The sequence below is a fragment of the Amblyomma mixtum genome, chromosome 2, assembly GCF_055824585.1.
Source record: "Amblyomma mixtum isolate Tamu chromosome 2, ASM5582458v1, whole genome shotgun sequence".
In the NCBI taxonomy this organism is placed as follows: domain Eukaryota; kingdom Metazoa; phylum Arthropoda; class Arachnida; order Ixodida; family Ixodidae; genus Amblyomma; species Amblyomma mixtum.
Window position 1 is genome coordinate 253694595 of NC_143013.1, and position 25483 is coordinate 253720077.

The window sequence follows — 25483 nt, forward strand, 5'->3', positions numbered from 1 at the left end:
CAGTGGCTTCAAGTGTAGCAACGAAAAGTTTGTTGTGAAAGCAAAATTTTCACAGCGGTTGATGCGAGTCAATTTCTTTTTTCATCTCGCGAATTTGTCGAAAATCATTTTAGAGCCAGCATATGGATGGAAACGACGAGTTACTTGTGCCTTGATGAGAAAGGTGGCAAAAGTCGGTGCGAAAGCTAGAGTACGCTGGGATGGGTGAACTTTGTTAGTGAATTGACGCGGAACAGAAAATCTTTGTGCAGATGGACGGCACATAAATTGTTAATTGAGCATATGAATACCAGGTTTCAATTAATATCAACCATAGTTCTCGCTGTTTGCCTCCATGCAACGTCATTAAAAGGCTTGCCCAGTGGCTTCAAGTATAGCAACGAAAAGTTTGTTATGAAAGCAAAATTTTCACAGCGGTTGATGCGAGTCATTTTCTTTTTTCATCTCGTGAATTTGTCGAAAATCATTTTAGAGCCAGCACATGGATGAAAACGACGATTCCAAAAGAACACTTAACTCCTTATTTTTAACTTTTGACAAGCCGCCCTAACAAGACGGCTCAGAGTTAAGTCCATAAAAAAACAGTGGGATAGCAGCAAAGCAACGTTTTGCACTGACGCTCCTGTAACAACAGGACATCGCGGTAGCTGTATACCACGATGCTCTCCTCTGTGCGCACATTAAATTATTTCAACGCTGCGTTTTTCACTCTAATAAATTTAACTCAAGTGAAAGTTCAGTTTTAGGCTAAAATAAAAACTTTCGCGGCATTTCTGCGAGGTTTTGCTTGAGAATAATTGTATTTTTGCTCCTGAATCCACGTAATAGATGCCCAACAATGGTCAAGTAAGAAACCTCCTGGCATTCCTATGCCTCTCAATGGTGGATGAACTTTAGAGAAAACAGTTTTCCCTGTAGTTACATTAAGAAACACCTTGGAGGAGAGAGTGAACTCTGCCTCAGTCACGTGTGAAGGCATCACCAAGCGGTAGACAAGTTGCAAGTTGGTTTGCAAGGGTGGAAGAGGGGGCTAGTTGGTAGTTCATCTTGAGGAAAAACACAGCGCATTCCTAAGACACGGACAAAGAAAGGCAAGACGAGACAGCGTTGGTGCAGGCAAGTTGGTGCAGGCTTTAACCTGCCCACCTAGTTTTTTCTGGAAGACGGATGCTGACTTTACTTCAGAACTGGGTCACCAACGGAACTCAGTGAACAATGACCGTTCCCGGGAACGCCACCAGAGGTCTCCTGCTAATGCCTCTTTCCAGGAATTGGCCTCGCCCTAATCCTATATGACTAACTTTCTCGGGTGAGAGAAGTGAAAATAGATGCCAAAAACAGGCGCATTCTTGTGCAGCCTTCTGTGGGTAGCACTGCTCAGTAACTGAAAAAAAAATGAGAAGGGCCCATGGGTGCAGACAGAGGGATGAAAGGATAGAGGTGAGTCAACAGGAAGGAAGTGGTAACAGATACAACCTCCTGCGGCTCCGTTTTTGCTTCCTGCCACCTTACTTTCTCTCTCTCCTGGAGAGAACAAGAGATAAGCGATGAGTAAGCAAGTGTGCCCAAAGAAAAGAAAAAGTGTTTGTCACGTTGGTAAGATTTCTGTCGCAGATGTCGCTGCTTCGCCGTGACGTCACATATTTGGGATCACGTGTCTTTTCGCCCTAAAAACTGGCGAGACGAGACGCATCGTTTCAGTTTCCGTTCAGTGTGTACATTGGCAGCAACGGCACAGGTTTCTCTCGCGTGCAGTAGAGGCGACCATAGCGCGATCACAGCCTGGAGAGCAAAGTGACGTGTTCCCCAAGCCACTCAGACGCCACGATGCCTTCCTTGAACCGTCGTCAGCGCCGCAAAAAGGTGAGTCCGATATGCCTTTTTCGTACCTTTATTTCAGCAGAGAGCAAAGATTTTGCGATCACATTTCACAACTCTACCATGTTCACTGCCCAGCAAGCACCTTGTTCTTAGCGCGCTCAGGGCTGCTAGCAGCAAATCCTTGTTTCAAACACGTTGCCTCGTATACAGAGAGGTTTGCAAAAACTTCAGGCATTCACTTCCCTGCGTTGCGATGTTGTTGTTGTTTTTTTTGCCGCACGAACAACCATTTCCTTTAACCACGTAGATCTTTAGACAAGCTGGTATCGCGTTCTTACAGAGAGGCTAGGCGAGGAAGCAGAAAAGCGGAAAGGCTTAGTACTCCTTTCTTTGTTCCTTCGCGCTGTGTTTCCGTGCTAAGCCTATTTGCTAAAACGCATTTCCTCCATCATCCACTCCATGCGTACTTACGATGTGGTTGGCCTGAATTTGATTTTACGTTAGTCGAATTTTTTTTCTTCGCTCTTGGTGATAGTTACTGCGCTGGATGAAAAATTGAAACAAAGTCTGTATCTAACCGTGTTCTGAGGTTGCCATGTGGTACAAACATCGGCGCTGTTTTTACTTGGGTGCTCCGCCGCGCTTGTCCCGAACAGCGCGTCAACCCGATGTGGAACCATCTTTTTCTCCTTTGTTGTCTGTTTTGTGGTCACCTCACCTTAAGTTTCCTGTGATAAAGTATTCAGTAACGTGTACCAGGTGCAAAATACGCTCGCCGTGTTTCTGCGCGGTGCTTTTACCACGGGCTGCGGCGCTCAAGTTTTTCCGACAAATTTTTTACCCGGCATTAATCATCTTGAGTGCAACTTCCCTCCGCAGCGTAAAAGGCTTAGGTCTTTTCTGACAATTCAGCCGCTGTGTAGAGCTTATTCACGTGACATCAACTCCGCTAACTGATGATAACCTACTCTTGCGCTGAGGTTCCTATCAAGTAGCTATGCACCAACCAGCCTAGACCACAGTCCTGAACCAACTGCATTACATGCATGCGTATGCAGGCAGTCGTGGCGTTCGAAAAAGATGGCGGTCGCATCTCGTCTCGCCCACACATGCGAGACACTCCTATTGCCCAGCTACTCGGAAATGGCCCCCCTCTTCCCCGAGGCGTCGGGGAGGAGACTATTGTCAGTGTCCTTCGAGTGAAGTGGGGCGCGATACCATCCCTCCATCTCCCTTTGTGCACGGTCTTTAGTGCCCGCAAGCACCCCGCATTCGGAGATTTTAGTTTCGACAAGCAGGATTTTTGGGTGCAGCAGAGGCTAGCCAGGAAGCCAACCTGCAAATCATGAATCACCAACTGGCCCAAAACATTCCAGGTAGAGGGGGAAGGTTCGGTCAGCTTTCTGGGGCTATGCAGACAAGACTAGGCAGGAAATGGGTTGAGGCTTTGTCCCGTTGCCGTGAAGAGTGGCCTCTCCGACTTCCTGCAGCCGCTCCCCTAGCCCGAACAAATGACAAGCCCCCCCCCCCCCCACACTTCGTGAACAAAGGCACTCCTACATTGCTTTCCTGCCTAGACTTGGCTGCATAGCCACAAAAAGCTGTCCGCGAGAATCGGGGCTCCTCTGAGGGGCATCTGGCGCTTTGTTCTCCAGCACTTTCCAATTTCCCCCATTCACTACTATCACCCATCTATGTCTCTAGACCTAGCAGACCGCTTCCTATATCTCGGTGTCAAAGGCATATCTCCTTTGCTTTCTTGCCCAGCCGCTGCTGCATTGCCATCCGAAGTAACCGGTTTCTGGACCCTAAGTTGGTGGCCGCTATGACGTCAATGCAAACTATGTTTTCCCTGTGTGAAAAAGAGTTTGGAGCTACGCGCTGAGCACGCCCCTGAAGAATGTGTTCCGTTTCCGGGGGTAAAAAAGTCTGCCGCGATGTGGTTTCGATTGTAGGACTAGCTTTTAGCCTAAAGCTCGCCGTCTTTTGAATTGCCTGCGTGGTTCCACTCCACTGAGTCATAAACAGACGGTGTCTACTGTGCACTCCGCGGCCCCCCTGAGCTGTTTCCGGGCGCGTCCAGAAGGTAGCCGTTTTCGGAACAAGAAAGCGGAGAAGCTGAATTTTTCTTCTGTCTGGGCGCGGCCTGTACCGAGAAAAGCACTCTGCAGGCCGCGCCGGGAACGGCAGAATGCACCATTCACTTCAGAACTGCATGTTCAGACCGCGAAGATACGAGCTTTTACGCGGTTTCCATGTTCGGAAAACATCTGCGCGCACTGTGAGTGAAGCCATTTTCCTATTTACTGAATCCTATTGTCACGTGCCACACCCCGCGACTACGGACGCTGAAGGAGTGCTTTTTGGACATACCTGACGCACCACAAACTCGATTCCGCGACCGCGCGTCCTACATGAAATAAGCCGGGTTATGTACGCTACATTAAAACACGGCAAGCGCAAATACCTTAACAGGGGTATGTACAGTTCTGATCCCTTCAAGCAACCGATATAGCGTAGTCAAAGCTTTCACAACGTAGCAAATTATGTGATGGGCGCTCGATCAGCACATTTTGGCCTTCGGTTAAAGACCAAAACGTGTCATGCAGCCGCGGTGGCTCAGTGGTTATGGCGCTCAGCTGCTGACCCAAAAGACGCGGGTTCGATCCCGGTAGCGACGGTCAAATTTCGATGGTGGTGAAATCATAGACTCCCGTGTGCTGTGCGATGTCAGCGCACGTTAAAGAACCCCAGGTGGTCGAAATTTCCGGAGCCCTTCACTACGGCGTCCCTCATAGCCTGAGTCGCTTTGGGACCTGAAACCCCCCATAAACCAACCCAAAACATGCCATGAGATTATGGCGGAAAAAAGCTACAGTAAGATCACGGCCGCGGTAAGATACTCATGCTGTAAGAATTGAGCACTGCAGTTTCAAAGAAACGAGGATTTTTAAGTTCGATTTCGCAATGAAATTCGCATAATGGCGCCATAATGTTTTGAATTTCTTGGATGGAGCGGCCGCCACATGTAGTATACTAGAACTTTCGTCAACGAGGCGTCAGTCAGTGTACCGTAAAGAGCTTTAGGAGTGAAAACTGAAATGGGCGCTGCTCTATACTAATGATCTCTTATTACTTTCTAGTTTTTGGTACAGCACTTTTGCCGACGTGCAATCGCCATCGCGCTCGCTGATAATTGTTTCGAGCACCGGGATGCATAAAAGCGGGCGCATGCACTGATTAAAAAATTCTCGGTAGAAATTTCCTACAGCGTTTCCAATAAAACCATTGCGAAATACAACGCCTTAGCAACCTCTCCGTCGTGCCGAAAAAAAAAATGGTTCCTTCTTTCAGTGTTCTGTCCCTTCAAATATTGAATCCCGGCCTGGCCTGATCAAATGTTTCTCATCATACTTCCTAAGGAGAGTGTAGTGGCGTATGACAGAGCCATACTCTTACTAACCTCAGCACGCGTACAACGCAAAGATTGTGCTAAGGAACGCATCAACCCCAGAGCGTTACCCTGTTCCGGGCTGCCATTTTGCATTTTGTCGCGCTACCTATAGGGTTTATGCAAAATGCGGTACCATGTTTTTGCTGCCGTGTGCTATCCGCCATGTTGGAGAATAGCCTCCGAAATCGCAGGACGTATCTGTGTACGCACGTCACTCGATTTTTTTTTCTGGCTCAAGGTGCCCATTTACCGGGTGTTTTTTTAGAAGGTCCAAATTTTTTTTAAAAAGGTAAATTGCTTTAGATTTATTTTAGCACTGGGGCTATATTGGAGGCTACGGCGGGCACCAGGAAAGAAGAAAACTGCTTTAATTAGTTCGCTGATTAACTAAATATGTTAATATACTTTTCTAATTTTTATTTTAGGGGTTATGTTGTATTCACAGAATTGGAGATCGTCCTCCAAACAGTCCAACCGAGAAAAAACAATTTCAATTAAAAAATTTTCACGAACGTTACGAGGCGCGAAAAAGTCACCCTGGAAGGCATCTTCACACCGTAACTCAGCGGCTGGGAGCGCCTCTGACGTAGTTCGCTCCGCCCTGCGCTTGGCGTCACACGGCTGATATCACCTGAAGCCCGGACGGGCGGCCTGCGCTATCGCTGCTTGTTTCGCTCCGCGGCCTCGCGGAATGCCGCGTTGGCACAAAAACGCACTGACACAAAGCGCAGGGCGGTGCGAGCTGCGTCACAGACGCTGTGTTATAGTGTCAAGCTGCCTACCAGGGTGTCTTTTTCTCGCTTTGTAACGCGCGCAAAAATTTTTTTCATGAAATTTTTTTTTCTTGGCTGGATTGTTTGGAAGACGATCTCCAATTCTGCTAATACAACATATCCCCTAAAATAAAAATTATAAAAGGTAACTAACGTATTCCGTTAATCAGCAAACTAATTAAAGTAGTTTGCTTCTTACCTGGCGTCCGCCGTAGCCCTCAGTAAAGCCCCAGGGTTAAAACAAATCAAAGGGAATTTACCTTTCTTTAAAAATTTTGGACCTTCAAGAAAAAAACACCCGGTATTGCTCTGTGCCTTCCCGTACACAAAAAGACGTCCAAGGAGAAAAAAAAAGGTAGGGCGCCTGATTCGAGCGCGTTTCTATTTCTCCTCAGCAAAGTAACTTGGAAACTTGGACGGCGTGGATAGGTCAACTGACCACTCGTCACTTATTTTTACCGCCTCAGTTGCCTGGAAGGAGGGTTTTCCGACAAGAACATGCTTGAGGCCAGAGCGTAGGAAGTGGCTGTAGTCACCCTCCAATATGGTGACATTCCACCTGTTTCGCTTTTCTCCAGTAGATGGCAGCAGTTTTGCATAACGGGTTGAGAAGGAGTAGGCGATTAGATGATTCGCGCTTACCCAGTGCATAGAAATAGCTTAGACGGGAAATAGACCTCTCCATTTAGCCTTCCTGGCATGAGCAGAGCAGGCGACAAAATGAACAGGCAAATCCTGTGGAACATATTAAAAGATGAAGGTATCGGTCATGAGGTAACTGATTTTCTATAGGAAGTATACCGAGATAATAAAGTTGAAATTACTTGGGAAGGGATAAAAAGTGCAACTGTGGAGGTACATAAATGATTATGGCAATGTTGTCCTCCTCAACAAGGTTACAAGGCAGTAATCTAGGTTATAATTTGTCGTACAGATTAGGCTTAGAGGTCGCTGAGCACCGGCTGCCGGGTTTCATGTATGCGGACGACATTGTACTGTTAGGAGGATTTGCCAGCTGGTGAATTGTTGTGCAGACGAAGGAGATGCTATAGGTTTCAATTTTATCGCAACTACGTCGGGTGTGATGGTTTTCAACGATACAACTGATGAGGTGCTTACAATACAAGGCCATGAATTACCCAGAGTTGCCGAATACATATATTTCGGGATATGCTTAAACGAAGGGCAGATATACATGGAAAAAGCACGAACAATCTGTTAGGGCAATACGGCGAAGATATGCCGGGATAATGACACAGTCAGCATTATCGGGGTACAATAAGCATTCGATAGCTTTTTTGCCGAAAAGAGGATCCACTACATTTGTTATCGGCCATCTTCGGAGCCCCATGGAGCGACTCCACAGGCGTTTCTTGGGAAAAGAGTCACCTAACGCAGCAAGATGTACTGCTTGACAAATCGCCGCTGTCCAGTCAATAAAATGGGCCTTTTCACCTCTCCTGCTGGAACGGAAGGTGACTCAGTCGCTACTGCCGTCAAGAGACAGGCTTTAGCGTATACGCGCTTTTACAGCGATAAGCTGCTTAACCACAAGCGTAATCAGGTGCTTCGTAAGGAGCAGGCGACAAAAATTCATTGACGGCGGCGGACCATAGCTTAACCGCGGCCACGTTTTAGTTTTTACGTAAAATATTAAAACCATTTCCGCTTCACTGCATGCAGCATTTATCTCGCAATACATAAGTGACCACGAACATGAGGGGGGGGGGGTCAAGGAGGGTGGTTGCCTCCCCCACCTCCCCCTTACCTTTTTGCGCTCCTTTCACCAAAATCTAAGTGCTTGCACTCAGATCACATTTTTGACAATGGTTTTTCTTCATAGATTTTATTAATGTACAGAGCAGTGCGGCCGAGCTATATGACTCCGTAGCCAGTCGAAAAGCTTTTCATTTAGTAACCTAAACCAATCACGTCATAGCAGGAGCCGTTGATTGCCTGACCCCTGTTCATGAGCATGATTAGCAGACTTGAAACACATTAGGTGCAAACTTTTTTGATGAAATCGATCACTCCTTGTGTACACATCTTATCAAGCTGCGTATTTCAATCTTTATGTGCATTTGCAAGTCTACCTTTGCACAGTGCCAAATAAAAAGTATACAAAGAAATGAAATTTATTGTAAAAATTCAACATTAAATAAAGAAAAACACAAATTTAGCCTGGTTGGCTGCACGGATGCTAAACAGGCTAAACACGCATGTGTTTAGCCTGGTTGGCTCATGGTTTTGCATTGCTGGTTCGTCGGCACGTCTGGCGGCGATATTAGGCTGAGGTTAAGTTGATCTCACATGTTCGCGCCGCAGATGAAAGTGGATGAAGTCGAGGCGTGATCGACTGCGGCGACAGCGTAGCACTATCGTGTAGTGGCCAATGAAGCTCAGCTGTCCACGCCGTCACGGGTTTTACACCCATTCGCGGCAATATTTATTTATTTTATCTCTGCATGGGACAAGATTATACTTAAGGTCAAGCTTCACTCTCGGTCGTCGAAATATGTGACCATTCTGTGTTTAAATCAGCTTTAACTAATCTGATGGTAACATAGTACATGTAATTCTTGCGCACTGCCGTTTATTCTTTCCAGCTCACGTGGTAGTTCGAACAGACCTGGTCTCTCTCTCTTTTTTTTTTCCTTCACAAATTCTGCTGTTTGGTTTGGTTTATGGGGCTTAACGTCCCAAAGCGACTAAGGCTATGAGAGACGCCGTAGTGGAGGGCTCCGGAAATTTCGACCACCTGGGGTTCTTTAACGTGCACTGACATCGCACAGTACACGGGCCTCTAGAATTTCTCCTCCAAAGAAATTCTAGCCGCCGCGGCCGGGATCGAACCCGCGTCTTTCGGGCCATCTGCTGTTTAAGCTCATGACAGAATATGTGCACCAGTTTTTTCGTGCCATTTTCTACAACATGCTCCTTGTGTCTTTTTTTTTTGCGTGGTATGCTTTACTTTCATTCTATGCTCATAATTTACTGTTAATGACTGTTAATTTGTTTGATTGTATTTGCTGTAACCTACTCATTTGCGCGAGCCATATTTTTGTTCACATTTTGTGTTACTAGTGACTGCTGTTCTTTTCTCATTTTGTCTATTATACCCCACTCCCCTCTGTAATGCCCTCGGGCCCTGAAGGCACTGAAATAAATAACTAAAAAAAAACCCCGGTGAGCCGGTTAAGCCTTCTGAAGTAGTGTGTTCGCACTAGAAATTAAATGAAATATTATTATGACGAGCAGTTAAAGGAGCATAGTCACCTAACATTTGGGTAAGTGTTTTCTTCTTTGTAATGATGCGGAAAGAATTATTATACATTATTATACTGTTTTGCTTTTTCGGTTTCAACAATTTAACGATGGCTGTGAGGTCGAAGTGTGGTATAGGTCACGTGAGGCATAAAAATTCGTTGTCATTACGGCTCTTGAGGAAGGCTGGTTTCAGCATAGAGAATCAAAACGCTGAAGCCACCCAATTTAGGTGTCTACACTCCTTTAACTGTGAAGTCCACCCGTGAATAAGTGCAAGACATCAGCTAACTTGTGTGTTGTGTATTCAGCGTTGCACACTAACGAAATGCGGGACACTGGAAAGTGCATTTTCGGGTAGAAGGTACGTTCAATCCAATTTTTGATGAAGTCTTTTCAGCATGCAAACATCGGCTACATTCAAGTTTTTCCCTAAAACGAAGGGTATCTTATATGCATTGACAAATGTTATCGTGGATGTTCTCACGCCACAGCACACAACAGGGCGAATACATGACATTCATATTAATGCGGCATCGAGAAGCGCAATACTGCGCACGGTTAGCATGGCTTTCTGACCATCCTTCGAGCAGCCTGGTTGAATTTTTACTGGCGCCTCTTACAGCCCGTGAAAGTTACGACTACTGCAATTTGTGCGACATTCTCACCACTCACTATGTATTCTCTGTTCAGCAGCAACTCAAGAAGGCCGAAGAGCAACGCAAGCAGACCGAGGAGCAACTCGCGCAGACTGGGGAGCAGCTCATGCAGACTGAGAAGCGAGCCACACAGACTAGGGAACAACTCAAGCACTCTGTGCAGCAACGCAAGCAAACTAAGGCGCAACTCAAGCAGACTGAGAAGCAACTGGACCAGACCGGGAAGAAACAAATGCAGACTGGGGAGCAACTCAGACAGACTGCGGACACCGAAGAAGCCTCTACGCCAGATGCTGTGTTAGAGGCGCCCAATGTCTCTGGCGAGAGTCCGGACGATCCCTCACCCTCTGCAGACTGCTCCGAGGAACAGGTCGTCGGTGTTGAATGCCCTGAGAACCCAGAGCCGACCAAGCGTGTACGGCGCTCCGTGGCTGCGTGGGCGACCTGTATGCGAGAGGTCTTTCTGGAGAGGTGCGACGCTATTGATAAACTTGTGCATCTACAGCGATAGCGATAACAAGCTTGAAGGGGACGTGGGAATGCTCACGGTCGGGTGGTGCGTGTCGACAAAGTCGTTGTAGTCATTATTACTTTGTGGGTAATGTTAACACTTCGCCCTGGGCACTGTGACTATCTGTTATGGCTCTTCCAACAGTTGAATTCAAGGCAACTGTGCAGGCGCGGAATGCTGGACCCTCAGTTTGGGGCCCATCAGATCTCGCGTACACTTGGTTCTTTTCATTCTCACATCTATAATGTTCGTTTCCATTTCACTTGCTTAAAACCAACCGCTTTGATTTTCGCACGCAGATACATCCAATCATTGTCTATGCCCTTTCGCTGAATTTTTAATGTCCCCCCCCCCCCCCTCCCCCCGCTGCTTGCTGCAAATAAACGAACGCATTGTGATGGCCAACTGAAGGTGTCGAAGCTGCATGATGGAACACAAATTTTGCTTTTTTAGGAGCGCAAGTAAAAGTACGTCCTATGATTAAGTTGCAGAGACCCTCGCAGTGATTTCCGAACGACCTTTGACGCACCTCCTTCACGTGAACGGTGTTCGCAGGCGACGATCATTGCAGCAGCCGCCGATGCACGCACAGCTCATTGGCCCCACCTTTGCCGGTGAAGGGATGACACCGGAACCCACCGGCCAACGGCGGCTCTGGAATCCCAGGGAGTCGCAGACCCGCAGCAAGCTTGAGGAGAGGCGCGTGGTCGAGCCTGACCCTCCGTTCTCCTATAAGTAGTGAGTTATCCTCTTCTTCAAACGACACCTCTTGAGGCACATCTCCATGTCACCGTCCCGCTAGCCGCCGATAATTCTGTATAGCTGGGCGTGGTTGTTTGTGCTATTCGCCCTGGAGGTGTCCGGGTTGGCAATTTTTCTTTTTGTTGATCGTTTGCTTACCAATTCTCAGCCGCTTCGTAACGTGTAGACGCCGGGAAGGTGTCCCAACAGAAAAGAGGAAGATAAAATGCAAAGAGAAAAGAAGGGATAAACACAAGAAAGTGGTTGGGAACGAGATGCGACCTGCGCACACTCCCGCACGCAAAAGTTCGTACTTATTGGTAACATGATCGATGTTAATTCGAAATCTTTGTTCACGGCGTGTTTCTCAAAGATACGAGACTATAAGAGCACTGTAAGATACCGGGATAGAAATATATGAGGTAAGAGTCCATTTCTCCGATGTGTAGCAAAATCTTTTGCTTTTCTCGATGGGGTTGTTGTTTTTTTCTGCTGCTTTAATTAACCTCCCATTGATAAAAACTACAAAAATTTAAAAAATATATACATCCCCTATGCTCTTTTGTTTCGGTGACTGTTGTCTTTCGTCACTTTTATTCAGAACTGCTGGGCATGACTGCACCCGCTGATCAATAAGGCCAAGATGTGCCAAAGCAGGTTATTGACGGGGTTGTTGATGCTAATACAGTAGCAAGCACAAACACGCCACAAGGATCAATAGCTACCACAGGCAAAGCAAGAGAATACAAGTTTGCCACGTTAGTTGTTTATTAATAACGGCAGTTAGCGTATGTTCTCGCCTGACCCGGTATTTCTGTCGCTCTTTCATTTTCCGTTTCAGTGTCCGGAACACGCTGTTCAAGTATGGTACGTATTAAATCGATTTTCTACTCTACCATGCGTCCCTCGTATTTCGCAATTGCCAGACAGAACGTACTCCGACACTGCTGGCAGAAGCGAGCCGCGTAACTGTGGCTACTGGACGAACACGGCCGTATGTGGCCATTTCAAAAAGGTACCTAGGACCGCACCGATCCTCGCCCTTTAACAGAGATAAGGTTCTGGGGCCGTGACCATCGATTGTCTTAAAGGCCTAAAAGGCTTTGTTCAGCTTCCTGAGACCGACTGGCTGGAGGGACCAGTTGTGACAGTGCCCCCTCCATCCCTCTGCTTTTCCCCTTTTCAGTCCCGTCATCCCTCTTCCCCTGTGCAGGGTAGCCAACCAGAACACTCTTCTGGTTACCATCCCTGCCTTCCCTCTTCCTTTTTATCTCTGAACTTATCTTTAAAAAAAAATGATGCCCAGGCTTAGCTTGGTTAAGCCAAGAATGCGTTGCATATTGCGCGGTCTTTTTGCGCGAGGTATTGCTTGGCGGCACTCCATTTTCTCAGCAGCTTTTCTTCCGTGACGTATGGATGGATGGATGGAGGGATAGGAGCGCCCCCTTTGAAACGGTGCGGTGGCAACCGCCACCATGCTCAGGCGTCTTTTTTTTGTTTTCTTTCTTTTTCTTTCTTTGTTTTTTTTTCACGTGGTTTGGTGACGTCACGTCACCACGTGACGTCACGTGGTTTGGTGGCTTCCCGACCGCGCCCAAGGGCTGAACTGAGTGATTGCAATATGCTACGCATAGAAGGAACAGGGCGACTTTTTACTGGGACGAAAGGAAAGACACAACAAGCGTCGTGAGCAGCACTCTCAATGCATAGACTTTCTCGATATCACCTAGAGGCAAAAAGTTGGCGCCACCGTCTATGCGAGTTTCATCCACAGCGGGAATGCCGGGAAGACGAGGTGTCTTATTTCGCTTGATTTGAATTAGGCTGAAAACGTAGACTGTGCCTCGAAATCTGCAGGTGCGCCGCAATGTCCACCTCTGCCTGCGCGCAGATTACATTATAATATTCGTGCGCTTTTCACTTCTTCAATAAATTTAACAAAATTGTTGGGCTGGTATCGTCAATGTCGCAATATTTCTTTGTGTTTTGCCGGGAGAAGGCATATTATTAAGGTAGAATTCACTTTCATGCCCAGCAATGCCTAAGCCTAATATGAAAAGTTCCTCTTCCCGGCATTCCCCGCAGCTCTCCATGGAAGTTCACGTGTTTGAGCTTCGTTCATTTGAATAATGCGGGAAGTCGTTTAACGAAGGAAACGCGTGAACAACGGGACAAATAAAATAAATAAATAAAATGCATGGACGTGGGGAACAGCTTGTGGCATATTTAGTTTTAAGGGTACGTCAGTCGCTGGCTGCCGCTGCCGTTCCGTCAGGTCCTCCACGGAGGACGCTAAAAGCTACTTCTGTGCTTTGAATGCGAAAACATGTTCTCATCTTGAGTTCAGCTGCGAGGTTCTATTAAGATATTCCTTTCTTTCTAATGACACACCTCCTCAGGGAACTCATACACTAGGTTCAATTTCACTGACGATTGAGCGCCGGGGGTTTCTGGCATGTGAGTTGCGTGCTCGCCTCGCACTCTGAAAGTCCTTGCTTCAATTCCCCGCAGCTTTGGAAGAAAGTTTATTTTCCTCATTTCTCTCTACTAAAAGTCGCTGTCTTATGGTCTACTGCTGACGTCGTGCGAGACAATGGTGACGTCATTGAGGTTTTCCTGCTGGACGCCGCCGGGCTTCGTTGCCGATGAGCGAAATAATGCATATATATATATATATATATATATATATATATATATATATATATATATATTTGAATGAGGGGCTCGTTACAAGTATGAGAGAATCCAACAGCCACAGAAGCCAACAGAAAGAGGGGATTTCAATTTATTTATTTTGCGGTGTTGATCAATTTAGAATATTACTGAATATGTTATCGCTTAAAGCTAATTGAGTAGAAAAGCAGAAGAAAAAACAAACACATGCCGCCGGTGGGAACCGAACCCACGACCTCCGAATTACGCGTCCGGTGCTCTACCAACTGAGCCACGGCGGCGGCTGTCAAATCGTCTGCTTTCGGGGGTATTTATGTTTACAAGTGACTTAACATTCAGTGTTCATTAGCGCCACGCAGGTTCATAAGCGGCGGACGTAGTGCGTCCTGAGTTACCGCTGGTGTGACGTGGAACGTCATCGAACGACGAGGGCGGAAGCTGTGTGAGAACCATCTTATGCTTCCTATGGCGGCAAGGCTGCCAGAACCGAGGCCCTCGCTAAGCAATTAAGCTTAGCGATTAAGCTGAGCCTTCTCTTGTTTGCCTAATTATATATATATATAAACAAAGCAGCAATGCACGCAGGGGCAGACCGTGACCCCGGCGAGCCAGACAGTTTCCTCGCAATAGAGAAGTGATCTCTCTTTCCTTTCTCCCCTTGCTATCTCTCCCTCCGTGCCCCTTCCTACGCGTAGGGTAGTATACTGGGCATCGCCTAGTTAGCCTCCCTGCCTTTCCGTTCGTCTTTCTCTCTCTCTTTTTCTTATTTCTTCATGTACTGAACTTTTGGGGTAGTTTGCAAGATTTTGTCTGTGGATGCTTTGGTAACTATCTGCATCGCAGACAAAGCGCTTATGCTGTATCGTTATCGACTGACAAGCGCGTTCTAAAGTTTTAAGGCGAAGGCCTTTAAAGGGAGACTGAAGCACTTTTTTTGAAAATCAGGCTGGCAGCGGCGTCCTATAGTTTTCCATGCTGTGTACTGGAATATCGCATCCAAATAAGGCAAAAACAAGCGCGAATTGACTTTTTTAGCCGAAATATGCGGCCTGTGCCGCGGGGCACGCCGCGCGGCGCGCCGCCGCCCGTTATTGGTCAAGAGAGGTCGTGACGTCACTTTGAGGACTGGAGAAGCTGCCGATGCGGATCCGGCGCTGCGTTGAGTGCAGATCGCAGCTTTCCGTGTCGTTGTAAAAGCGAATACGGCGACTATTTTTTTTTTTTACTGACCTCCGAAGAAAAGCATACTACAGTTTGCTCATTCCACGTATCGCCTGAAACCAAAAAAGGCACAAGCGAAAAATTCTACGCCTAGCACACGCATACGCCAGCGTCAAAGACGCGATGCAGACCATGCGCAAAAGGTGCCAGCACAACCTCGGCTCGTATTCTCGGAAAGGAAGGGGTGTGAACAATACTCAAGTCAATTACCACCACCGGACGCCTCCTGGCTCGCCCAGGAGAGCGTCATCCTAAAGAAAAGTCCCAAAGCACTGTGTACGAAAAATCCTGTGCTCAGTACCCGGTGTTGCAGGTTGGGGCAAGAAAGTATTTCAAGGAAACGATGAAGGAGCACGAAGTTGATGTCAAAATTAGCGAAGCGCAGTGGCCAAGCACTGCGAGGCATGTGACCACAGGATAGTGAAGCAATCATTGTGCGCTGGAAACCAAGCCAAATACGCGCACAAGGCTGCTGCTTCACTCGTGGCGCGTTCAGCAGATGCCGGAAAATATTAATCGCTGCCTCGGAAACCTTCGCCCTTCCTAGATTTGCAGTTTAGGTTCAGTGAAGTAGTTGCCAACTATATGTGTGTTTAAAAGCCAAGCTAGCTGCAACTCGCCCGCTTCCACAACTTGATGAAGAAACCGAGTAAGGTTGCGGTGTTTTTTTGCAAAAACTCGGTTGGCATTCATTTCTCTCATAAATTTGCATCCGAAATCAACGTCGAACGCTTTCATTTTAATCGCTTAGCTACGATTAAACGAGATGCCGCATATGAAGAGCTTCGATGCTTGCTTGCTTTGCTTTATTGTGCTTTGCTCTGCTTGCTTGCTTGTTTGGACATGTCGAACCGAGTATAAAATCACTAAACGAGCCTTGCTGAGCACGCCTCAGGTGGTCTGGCCATATGCTTCATATGCTTCAGCCTCTATAAGGTTTCTTCAGGGGCTAAGTGCGCATGTTTCTACTTTTAAAAGAGGCCCTTCTTCGGAATGGTGACACGCCTCCCATGCGCGACAAAATCGGAAGAACTGTGTCATATGGTTCAGCCGCGCCTTTTCGACAGAAATCTCCAGAGGTCACATTCGGGGCAAGCTCTGCATGTAGCCGCTCTTAGGAAAATGCTTCGAGCAGAGTAGACTTGCTTTTGTCAGCTTGAATTCTTCGTCACAGCAGCGAGCGCTTGCGCTGCGAGCTTATGATCTTGCGAAAAACAGTGGAAGACGACACAGTCTCGGCCGTACTTGTTCATGGACACGAACGCAGAGTAGTACCTCGTGTTGAATCTGATTCTCAAGGTCGGCTGACACGCTTTGTACGTCACAACGCACGCAGCATGAGAAAAAACGCGCGCTGAAAGCTCGCTCGGGTACGCCAAAGTATCCCCGGCTCCTCAACGTGACGTCACATTGGCCGACATGGACGAGGTTTCCCTCTCCGCTGTTCTCCTCTCCAACGCTCGCGCGGGGCGCGGGAGATTTGAACGTCGCGTTTTTAATTGGTGATTGCTCCACTGTTTTAGCCAAAATCGAAAAAATAATTTCACAGACGTGATCAACAATGACACTACTTCAAAACCCTAAAAAATTAGCTGATTCGAAAACCGCCTCAGTATCCCTTTAATGTCTCATACTTTCGAGACCAAAACGCGTTAGCAAATTTGTCCGCGTTTCGGATGCATGCCTTATATGGGAATATGCCAATCAATACTTAATCGTCTGCAATCGAGAGACATCGGAACATGATATAAAGGGATTTCATGATTATATCATTGTACTTAATGACTAAATGACTAATTGGTAATTAGTAGCAAAGAAGTGGCATGTGGGACTGTGCACTGCGCCTTTACCTTAACTAACATTAATTAAGCAATATACTAGTTAAGGTAACGCCAACTATCACTAACAATACATTAACTAGTATCACGAAATGTGCAAGTCATGCTTAACTATCATTAACCATCACTAATAGTTAGGTGTTCCTAGCCGTTTCATAGACATTATGTCGAACATTCTAGAGAGTTCCATCACTTGAAAGGCGAGTGACAGGACATGATGGATGGCATTAGAACAATAGTAAAGACCAATTTAGCCTAATTAACCTTTCTAGTCAGACCACATAAATAAATAAAACCGATTCTGAAATCGGTCGAGTTGGGAATCGAACCAGCGTGTCCGGAGTGCGAGACGAGCACGCTACCACTCCGCCATGCCAGCTCGGTTGTTTGGAATGAACAGAGGCGCGTGTAGTGAATATGGTGTCTTCGTTCACTCCCATCATCCTCCCTTCCCGTTACGGCGAGGTTCAGGTGTCCACCGAGATATGCGAGAAAGATACCTTTCCTCAAAAACAAATTAACCGTCGAGCAAGGCTTAGAGCCGAACGGGCGATGGCGCTCTGTGGACTCCCTGGCAGCGTTGCAAGACGCTGTCGCGTTCCGCTCTTAGAGGCCAAGCTTAACATCTTAACCACACATCAGCGACACAAGCAGAAACACCGCGCTTAAGGCTTTCGCCTCACCGCACTTTAGGACAACAAAGTGCCCCCCTGAATTTTTTAACCATGGCATCTTCTGGACTGTGCGCCCTCCGCCCCTGTGTGTGTCCACAGAACGCTTCGACGATTGGCTCAAGGACGTGCACCACGAGTACCTCAAGCTGGTCAGCTGGAGGAGCCCCTTGCGCACTGCCCTGCTGCTCACGGTGAGTGGACTGTCCCTGTGTGCTACGCACGCCTCCTTATCGAATCTAAGTCCGCATTTAGAATCTCTGTAGCAACACCTTGCTTGCATTATAAACCTTTTCAAAAGGAGGTCGATGGGCGCCCCCATATTGGGCATTGGGCTGTGCTCGTTCCCTACACAGCCCAGAAAATCCTGGCGACTGAGCGAAAGCAACGAAGTCGAAACTCACTGTTTTCCTGCGCAGTGAAATATAGCGTTAAACAGTTTATCGAGGCGAAATTCTAGAGGCCCGTGTACTGTGCGAAAGTGAGTGCACGTTAAAGAACCCCAGGTGGTCGAAATTGCCGGAGCCCTTCACTACGCCATAACTCATAGCCTGAGTCGCTTTGGGACGTTAAACCCAATAAATCAAATCTCTTAGAGCACCGTATATTGGTCATACTTGCTGTTTAACACATTTGTAGGACAGCTGCTAAATTCCACATTTAAAGAGTCATGTCAATGAAGAAGCTTGCATAGTGGCATCTGTTATACCAGACAGTGCGACACAACCGCGCAGGGGGAAACGTCCGCAGTGTGCTTCAGTTGCACTATTTGCCGGAGTGAGAGTCGCGAACGCTCCTCCCCTGTAGCTTCCTCTTCACTGGCAGCTAACTCACAGAGATACTTGAATGTTTCCTCATCTCTCCGCCTTCCCCAGGTGTTGTTGTTCGCGACCTGGGCGGGATGCCTTCTGCAGCTGCTGCTCGCCCCGGCTGTCGCCTACCTCATTGCACAGCTCTTCGGTTGGGGGTAAGTGACGCAGTGAACAGTTACGAAAACACTGTCCCGAGGAGTCGCATCCTACAATGCTCACCACTTGAGCGCTTTCGTTTAGGCCTCTGGTGTCGTACCTATGACGTCTTGGCCATGGTCCCGGTGCGCAGATATCCTTTCGCTTCTCTCGATTGATAGTGAGCAGAGCTCTTATTTACGCGTTTTTCTTCCAAGGCACTGCGAATGTGGTCTTGGACTCTTAAGCACTTCGTCTACCTGTACAAAGGGTACAGGACAACCCGTAGGTGTGTGAACAATAGCTGAGCGTTTTTACATCCTTGCAGTCAGGATCTGAGTTGTCAGCCGATAAACTCTCCTAGGCGTTGATTTAGTCTTCATAGACGGATCCTTGTAACACTGCACGCGTGTGAGGTGCATTTCCACAAAGGACACAGTCCTTCCGTTTCTCTACTGCGCTCTGCAAAGACTAATATTTTAGGAAGGGTTCAATTTGGAATGATCATGTTGATGATTGCTCCTGGTTGTAGTAGTGGAGGTAGCGCAGAAATTAGGAATACGGTACATTAGCAATTTTTCGAAAATAAATGCAGATGGTTCTTTTTGAAACCTACGAAAGTGGTTACACAAGTATGACGCTGCTGTGTATAGTTTTTCTACACGTTAAAATGCAACTATTAGATTCTCGAAAGATTATCAACGTCGAGGCATAAACGGAAATGAGCACTGAAAACATTCTTTTTAAATCTCTCTCGTTGTGCTTTGCCTACGAGGTCTGTCTCTTTCATAGAAAATGACTTCACTTTTCTGAGCTTCTGTACGTGGTTTGTGGAGCTGTTTTTCATTGTTACTTTGTCTCTACTTCTAGCAGCCCCGTCGTTTCCGACCAGACTAAGGTGAGTGTTCGCGTTTCTCCTCCGACATTTCTCGCCCTTGCGCACAAGCGCATATTGCGAGATTTCGCGCTCTGCCTCTGTGCTCGGAGGCGAAAGACAACTCAGTGGTGCTGTGGTAGTTGTCATTGGAGCACGTTAATTTGTTGAGCGTTTTATCAGAGAAAGGTGTTTGAGCGGATCTTGCTGCACTAAGGAGTCACAGGTCAAAATAAATCATAATTTTATGATTTCTTCTTCACCTGAGTAAACACTATTTCACTATTTCATAGATTTCAGACACAAACACAAACTCAACCCAGAGGTAAGAGCTAATCTGGCGCACAATTTCCTCCTAGATACTTTTCGTTCTTATCAAGCTCTGCATTGGTAGTGACAACATAAATGTGCGCTTGTCACAGTTCTAAAGTTGGCATGAACATAGCAGACCTAACATACTTCAATTAGTAAAACAACAATACAATCAACACTCTTCACTGCATGAACAAATGGATGCAGCTTCCTTTCGTGTGCTCTTGCGCACTTGTGCTTATACATCAAATAATAAGATATACACAGCTTAAGAACTCAGTGGCTTTTCCCAGTGAAAGGATCTCCTTCCAGCCAATGCGCCTGCCGATTCTGATGTCCATGCTAGCGTGACAACGCCAGGGAGCGGCGCCACAATGGAGAGAAGTCTATCCCCGATCACAGAGGGAAGGGATTATCCCCTTTCATCTACCACTCCCTGCGTTGTCACACTAGCAGGTGCATGAGAATCGTCCGACGCCATTGCCTGGAAGGGGGTTCTTTGACGGGGAAAAGCTGCAGAGATCTTAAGTTGCATCCGACTACAGAGCAAAAATATGCATGGACAGCAAAGAACCGACAGGATCCTACCCTTGCGTCTCTTTGCCCTGTCGTTGTCCTGCGCTCTTTTCTAATCATGTGGTCCTGTCACTCTGCGGTTAATATTTAGTGCGTTGACTTCGCTTACCTGTGCGGTGTGAAAACAACTTACGCCTTCTTTCATTCCTAGCAATCATTTGCTCGGCCCCATATTGAATTATGCCCACACGCAATAACTTCTAACACTCTGTTGTTGATTAGAGTTTCCATCATTCCGCTCTGTGCCGCCACGGCGAATTTTGTATCCTAGCCCACATGCATACAGCACCAGCTTTGCGCAAAGTAATTCACAGCTCCTAAGAGCCCACATGACAAAATCAAGCTGTCCAAACAATGCAATCATAGCCTTGGCTCTCCTCTTTCAACCGCCGTCCAGTCACGCAAGAATACCTTTCCCGGGCGCTTCTTCAAGCCAGCGAATGACCTCATCAAGGTCCTGAACCTCGACATGCGAGTCTCGGTGAGGAGTTTGTCTTTTTTCTCATTTGTCACAGCTCTTTCAGGGTGTATGAGTGAGTGGGCGTGAGATAAAAAAGGGGAAAGGAAACCTCTTCATAAAGTCTGACCTGACGATCCAGCGTAACCTGATGTCCCATGCAGGAGAGACAGCCATGACAATTGGAGTCTTGAAATAAAGTCACCACCAGCAGCAAAAGACCTCGTCTTTATTTTGAATTTTCAATAAATGTTTCTACTACTACTACTATTCATAAAGTAAGAATGTGCAGGGTGTTACTACAACAGGATGCAAACCAGGAACGATGGACCAAACACGTTTCAAGGAAGGCTCCTGAGCCAGTCTCGGTCCTAACATCGAAGATGGCTGGAAGGTGTCTCCATGAGCACTCGCATTGTCTGTTATTGCCTTATGTGCAGGTCACGGCAAATCACCTGTCTTTCTGTGTTGCCTCATCGCATTACGGCTTTACAGCAAAAAGAATAAGCAGTGTATTCAGTATGTTTTGCGTCAATCACTAACATTTCCTTCTCATTTACCCTAATATTTTTGTTCATGTTAAACATTGCAGAAAACGTTCGAGGAAATCTCGACCGTTTTTGACAAGGCCGAAAGGTAAGCTAAAAACTAAACAGATTATTTATTTCACTTAAGGTGTCATTGTAATAAATTCGTCGGATCAATTTCGTACTACGACGAAAGCAATCTGTTCTTTAGACCGCACGCAGTATACAATTTAATGCAATTCACATGTCTTTGTGCCTTGCGTACATGCGTTCATTTCCTTTTATACTTCCCTGCATTTCTCTCTTGCTTCAGAGGCTGCATGGCAGGGGATTAACATGGAAACGATTCCCCCCCCCCCCCCCCCCCCCCCCCCCCCCGCACCATAAAGAGAATAGTTCAATTGCAGACATCATAGGCATAGCCTTACTTGTTTGCAAGGTTAATCGTTTCAGTAGCTACGCCTTCCTTCGTCAGTTGTAGATGCGTCAGGCAAAATATAGATTATTACACACCATGTCACGTAAGTTAGTCGATGCCGCATAATATCACCGCCAATTTCTGACCGCCTTCAACACCGCCTTGGCTGCGCACAATAGCCACTTGGTTTCGACGATCCGACTGCAAGGTTTCTTCACCCGCCCCTCCGTATTCAGTGCCGCGAGCGCTAAACAGCTACAGTCGGATACAATTCAATAACGAAGCGACGTTTCCCCGTCAGAGGACCCCCCTTCCAACCATTGGCGTGTGCCGATTCTCATGAGCCTGCTAGCGTGACAATGCAGGGAGCGGCGTGACAATGCAGGTGGGGGAATATCCCCGGCTATGGAGAGAGGGGACTACCCCCTTTCATCTGCCACTCCATGCATTGTCGCACTGCAGGCTCAGGAGAATAATCCAGTGCCATTGGCTGGAAGGGGTCGTTTGACGGGAAAAAGCCGCTGCGTTCTTGAGCTGTGTCCGACTACAGTGTAACTATCTCTAATCATGAAGGCAGAGGACTATCGCTTCTCATCTCCTACTTCCTTCATTTTTGCGCTAGCAGGCTCATGAGAATCGCCAGTGCCACTGGCTAGAAGGGGCCCTTTGGCAGAGAAATTCCACTTCGTTCTGTAGTTGCACCTCACTGTAGCGTACAGTAGCAACCATATCAGACACGAGCAAGCATCGTAGGTTTCTCAGCTAGGCATCGGAGTCTGAGGAAGCGGCTCGTGGCACCCCCTCTCCCTTGCCTCTGCGTACAATTGCGTCCTAAAAGAATTCATTTCGTGGTCGCCGTTTCCTACCGCTCTTTTTTTCTGTGTTCAGCGCACTTTCTTACCTCCCTGTGTGCTTTGCGCAGCCTTTTCTCTTGGAAGAACGCCAGCACCACGTTCTTCTTCATGCTGGCGCTCATGGAACTGACGGTGTTCGCCTTCTGGCAGGGACAGGAAGCCGCGGTGCAGGTCGCAGGTAAGGACCTTGGCGTGCAGGGTCGTTCTTTTTTTTTTACCTTGCCTCATTTGTTTCATAGTGACCAGTATTAAAGCCACGTTTCCTGTTTCCGCCTACAATGACGTGATGCATGACATGCACGACATGCGTGACTGCGGGCAGCTGCGCTGTGTGGTACGAACACATTGGCATCACGACTGACTGCATAGTGACGCGAGGCAAACACACAGCTGCCAGACAGGAAATTACCACTGTATACAGCTTTGAAATGTGACGCCACTGAATATCTCGTTACGCAGTGGTAAGTGCATTGCGAGTTTATTTATCCATTACACTAGCAGATCTTATCGACAGTCTTCTCCAATGCGTATTATTCAGACAACATGGACTACAGATATTTGTTAGCTTATTTACGAGAGCACCCGGACGTTGTCTGGACAGTTGCGACTCTTGCCCATCGAAAAAAAAAAAAACATTTTTATGGTAGTATACCGCAAAACAAGAAAAGAAAATTAAGGCTTTTTTCAGCAGATTTATGCGTCATACTTTATTAACTACAGTCGCAATAGTCTAGACTTCTGATGCCGATTGTTGCCCAGGGGCTCTGAATGTCAGTTAGCGAAAGCAAGAAGTGCAGTTACTTTACAGATTATGCCACACTGAGTAAGCATTTCGGCAATACTTTCAAACGCAGCAGGAGGTCGCGCTCGCATTTAGGGCCGACAGCCCTTGAGGTTTGCTTTGTGTTAACCCTCTGTACGCGCGTTGCGTTTTCAGTGACGGGCATCCTGCTGAAGTTGTTCGTTGTGGACCAGGTGTTCAGGCGCTTTCCCCACCTGGCGGCCAGGTACGACCTGATCGGCCGCGCCTGGAACAAGCTGCCTGTGCGTGACGCGGAAGTCACCGGGCGACGCGAGAACCGCGGATAGACGCCGGCAGGCGCGCCTCGCGCTGCGTCGGGCTCCTTTCTTTCGATGGCAGGCACAGTCCGCAGCTTCCAACCCTAAGAGGCCAGGCATAGCTCACTACCTGCTAGCCGAGCCCACACCGATCCCTTAAGGGTGGGAATCTATTTCGAGATAGCCGGCTGATCTGCATTGCCACGACTGGGAGCCTATGGATGCAGGCTATGGCTGCCGGGAGAGCGACACCTACGCCAGATATTCTTGGCGAAGAAAGCGCACTCTGGCGTTTCGCACCTGAGCTACCCCGCCATTGCAAGAGGTTGTCGCCTGGAGCTGTGCGCCATGAGCACATTTCCGGCTTTGTTTTCTTCTTGTATAACTCGTTTGAGGGCACTGTGCAATAAAGTCCGTCCTGCAGTCTCACAGTCTTGCTGTGTCGCACTTTAATATATCGCCGAGGGTCGCACCAAAAGAATCGCAAGTTTCTACGTATGGTTAATGCTGTAGCAGGTAAATACCTCTGCGGATGTAACTTGAAGCTCAAGCAACATTGGAAAGTGAGCATGTAGCTTGGCTTAAAGGCTGCTGAAATTTTTTTCAGGAAAGTTGAGTTAAAACTGTCAATTTACTTATTTCTTGCCCTATAACCCTGATATCATGCACCATTTAAGATGCATGCAAGCATCTCGAATCCTCGAAAATGGGATTACGCCATCACGGCCTTGCAGAGGCTCCGGCTGCCACCGGCGAATGGCCACGGGAGCTGTGACATTTGAACTGCGCTCTACACTAGCGCTCCAGTGACTACCAGACGGCACATGTTGAGCTGCCTTCTAGTCGTAGTCATTCTAGCAATGAAGTTGAAGAGCCAGAAAAAATCCTGCATGGTGGTGGTGGTGAAAAACCTTTATCGTCTATTTTTACAGAGCTTTTATTGAGCTAGTGCCCTATTGGCCCTTTCCCCTCACAATACTAGGTGGAGCCCCATTGGCAAGCAACGCCGCCCGGGTCCGGTGAACTAAGGCTTTTTGGGCCTTTAGGTCTTGACAGCCGAGCAGAGCCGCCTCCCAGTCCTCTCTGGTGGGATTGGGGTGGGGGAAGAGGGGTTGGGGGGGAGGGGGATAGATGGGTTTGTTTGACTCGCCCAAACCATGCGGAAAGTGTCAGCCACATCCCCACACAACGCACACGCCATCAAAAGATGTATTGAAACGTTTAAGCACCGCCGGGCACAGTACAGTGTTAGTGAGAATTTTGATGAGGCGTTCGGCAGCGCGATCGAATCCCTTACAAGGGGCCAGGTAGCGCCGGTGCGCCAACTTGTAGTAATCGGTGATGTGTTTCAATGTAAGGGCGAGATTGTCTGATTGAGAAAGCAGTCGTATGACGGCCAAGCAACGGAGACGAAAAGGCTTTGGTTACAGCGAGTTTCATATACCAGAGACACCCAAGAAGGAAACAAATGGGGTCGCGTACTGGTCACCTTTGGTGTTCCCTTTTGTGCGTTCGCTGTGCAGTGACAACAAAGAACGAAGCCGAGTTGGGCTGCGCTTGTACCAATGCATCGATTGTTAATTCACCGCAGTCCACCATATTCTACACCAGGGTTTCTCAAACTTTTTTGCTTGGAGGAAACCCAAAAGCCTTCAATAAGTTCCAGGGAACCCCCCCCCCCCCTCCCCCCCCCCTGATCTTTCACTTACCAGCAATGTTGTCGAGTGCATGTTTGCAAAGAGAGAGTTGCAAAACTTAAATGTTTATTGCACAGATTAATACAAATACTAATGTGATGGGTGGTACTGCTTCCCTTTTAAGAGCAAGTCAAAG

The 25483-nt window shown here is 47.5% G+C and overlaps 1 non-coding gene and 1 pseudogene across 2 annotated transcripts; one reads left to right on the forward strand and one right to left on the reverse strand.

Moving 5' to 3' along the window:
* The first annotated feature begins 1723 nt into the window (after nucleotides 1-1723).
* On the forward strand, nucleotides 1724-23810 carry LOC149363545 (uncharacterized; annotated as a pseudogene). Its single transcript, XR_016288219.1, has 11 exons — nucleotides 1724-1863; nucleotides 10006-10442; nucleotides 11038-11220; nucleotides 12065-12090; nucleotides 17729-17820; nucleotides 18502-18593; nucleotides 19444-19471; nucleotides 20733-20816; nucleotides 21385-21428; nucleotides 22660-22769; nucleotides 23529-23810. The product of XR_016288219.1 is annotated as an uncharacterized LOC149363545 (transcript).
* TRNAT-CGU (transfer RNA threonine (anticodon CGU)) lies at nucleotides 14105-14177 on the reverse strand. Its single transcript has one exon. It is a non-coding gene; the product is annotated as a tRNA-Thr (tRNA).
* Nucleotides 23811-25483: the final 1673 nt, after the last annotated feature.